Source organism: Fragaria vesca, linkage group LG5 (genome assembly GCF_000184155.1).
Source record: "Fragaria vesca subsp. vesca linkage group LG5, FraVesHawaii_1.0, whole genome shotgun sequence".
NCBI classification, from domain to species: domain Eukaryota; kingdom Viridiplantae; phylum Streptophyta; class Magnoliopsida; order Rosales; family Rosaceae; genus Fragaria; species Fragaria vesca.
In genome coordinates this window covers 19,133,208-19,136,550 of record NC_020495.1, presented here as the reverse complement: position 1 = coordinate 19,136,550, position 3,343 = coordinate 19,133,208, and positions in this window count along the sequence as shown.

Below are 3,343 nucleotides of genomic sequence, written 5' to 3'. Positions count from 1 at the left end.
GAGAGAGAGAGAGGAAGGGTCCAGTGTGTGTGGCTATTTTCGTGGCTGGGGGAAATGGACCTGGTACATTCATATGATTCATGCACCCATTTCTTCAGAATTCGATTGTCTTCTCCAGCCAGAGGTGATAGGGAGCAGCACTATGGATAGAAAGAAAGTACATCTTCCATCCATGATCAACCGAAATGACTCTTGTGGGCGGGTGAAGGTGAAGATGCTGGAGAGGTCACCGTCACGTGTTGTTGTGGGGCCTGCAGTCAAATTATTGGTTTGGCTGTCTCAGCCACGCACTCGTCCACGTCGGACTTGTGTCACTTGAACTGGTCCATGTCAGCTTCTCGGTCACGTGTCTCTTTCTTCAAAGTTCAAAGTCTTGGACACTTTTGTCGCTGCCCTCAAGTTGGCATGACTCGAACGTTTAATTCGCATTATCTCTAATGCATAATTTTCTTAGTCGGATAGAGTCCATGCTTCTAGTAGAACTGTTGAAGAAGATGGCCAACCCTCCTGGGTTCATAACATCCATGGCTTCATGGCCTTAGACGATGATCCACTCTGCTAGTTAAACAACGAGTTGTATGTGGAAACAATTTCCGCATGTAAATAAATTGAACTAGGTGGCTGCATGAATGAGTAAAATATGTGAAAAATGAAGCTTATGCACGATGTGTAAGTACATTGAGTAATCCTAACCATTCATAACAATTCACATATAGAGATCACCATGTATATGTATTATGTTCTTTAATCTTGATTATTCATGTATATATACGTAGCTACACGTTGTATACTAAAAATGATACAGTTATATGTGTTTTGCGACAATTAAGCTAGCTACGTTTTGTTTTTAGCATAGGCATACCATTTGACATTTTGTGCTATTTTAACGGTTATGTCCGATTCAATAAAGTTTAGACACCAGAGCCTAGAAGTATTGCAGTCATTTCAATAGTGTATCGTTGTCATTTCTAATCCTCATTGGCAGTAGAGAAACTTCAAAAGACATAACCCCAAGAAAACAGCATATCAACAAAGTGAGCTAGGGATTAGGTAATTAAACTGGCGGACCAAATTGAAAGGAAAATTAAGGGCGTCGAAAGTGAAGGGATCATGTCTCCAACTGAACCAGACTGAGAGAGAAAGAAACGACAAGTGCAGCCTACAATGCACTAGCTAGAACGATGAAGCATCAGCAAAGCAGTGCGCCTAATCGATTTGATGTTCTGTGATTAATTATATATATAAGCAAATTAAGGCATTGATCAAGTTGCCAACTGGTTATGCGTTGCTTTTCAGCTAATTGATATAATTAGGCAATGTGGTATGGTTTGTGGCTTTCTGCTTTTCTCAAACCACTGTAGCTGTGTCCAATTCCCTAATGCTTGCATATGGCCATGTCGGGATATTGATAATCGTTTCGAACAGCTAGCTAGGGCACAACCAGAAAACAAAATGCAGGTCTCTACTTAATTACTTGGTGATGATCTAGATCGAGTACGTTCTGTTATCATCTGTAAAGGAATATAACAACTATAGTTAGCAGCTTGAATCATATATGCTATAGCCTTTTGCAGATGGCTTGGTGGCTCGAGAAGAAAAGTATGCCGGCCGGAACTAACATGTTATAAGAAATCAGATTCGTAATTAACAAATAATATTCTCAGGCCAGGCCTTTCACAATTCATCGAAAAGAATTATAGCAAACTATACATTAGTTAATAACCAAATTTCAGTTTACAAATACATATTTTATATATTATCTTATACATTTAAAAACAAAAATTAACTAATTAGGACAAACTAGTCTCCACATGTCATCTGTTACTATATATTTTACCAAAATACATTTCTTCCCATCTATAGAAGAGACAAACAATAAAATCAGAAATTCTCCAAATTAAAATTCCCAAACTCTTGTTTTCTCTCTTCTTTGTGACGAACAAAGAGATTGAGTTGTCGCCGGAGAGTCTGATCAGGCCTGCATCAGTCCTTTCTTCTCTCTTTTTCAACTTGACTACTGCTATTGTCAAGTAGAAAGGTGTTAATGCTGAGGAGTAAGGTGCTACTGCCGGTGATACTCTTGAGCATAAAGGTGCTATTGCCGGTGATACTCTTGATTATAAAGGTGCTACTACCGGGGCTACGCCGAGTAAAGAGGTGCTACTACCGGTGATATGCATGAGTAAAGAGGTGCTACTACCAGTGATACGCATGAGTAGAGAGGTGCTACTGAGTGGAAATGAGCTACTATGACAGAAAAGGTGCATACCCGGCAACCTCTTTCCCCAAAATCTTGTCACCATATGCATACCCGACGACCTCTTCCCCCCACTGATACTCCCCCTCGCTACGATCAAAAGCCCCAAAATCCAATCCTAAGATTAAACTTCTCAAATTTCCCCAATCACAAAGTCCACAGAACCATTTAATCCTCTACAAAAGTTACCTGTGGGATCCGGGAGTCGTCGTCGTCGTAGGTGATGGAGGCCGAGCATCAGAGGACAGAGGCGATTGGATCATGGAGTGGGAGGACAACGACTGTGTGATCCGAGCGTCGTCAAGCCTCGGTGGTTGTCAGCTCTAATCATCGGCGTCCGTCGTCGTCAAAGCAGCGCCTCTTGTTCTTGCGTTGGTATGAGAGAGAGAGAGAGAGAGAGAGAGAGAGAGAGAGAGAGAGAGAGAGAGAGAGAGAGAGAGAGAGAGAGAGAGAGAGAGAGAGAGAGAGAGAGAGAGAGAAGAGAAGAAGAAGAAGAAGAAGAAGAAGAGAGAGAGAGAGAGAGAGAGAGAGAGAGAGAGAGAGAGAGAGAGAGAGTAGANAGAGTAGANAGAGAGAGAGAGAGAGAGAGAGAGAATAGCATATCTGAAAAAGAAGAAGCCAGATCAGAAAAAGATGAAGAAGTGAGAGAAAGAGGAAAGATGGGGACGAGAGGGCATTATGGTTATTTGATAGGTAAAATTTGGATCAGGACTGATGCTATTAGTTTTGGGGTTAGGCTCATGTCCTAAATTTTATAAAAATTAATGAGAGTGAGTATTTTGTGTTTTTAAATTTGGTCATGTGCTACTATGTAATTTTCTCAAAGGGCTATGTTTTTCATAAACAGACAGATCGATAATAGCTGAATAGTTCGATCGTTATACTAAACAACTAATGACTTTGGAGGGTGGATTTCTTTACTTATCGGTTAAAGAAACTAGCCCAATTAGGGCAATTAATTTTTTAGTTTCTTGTTATTCTACTTTATTAGTTTTCAATTATTTACTGCTTTCAATAAGAAGATGTGAGCGTTGTTCCGATGTGGGCACCTCGTGTGTCTTGTCTGCTCTAGGTAAGTTACTAGTT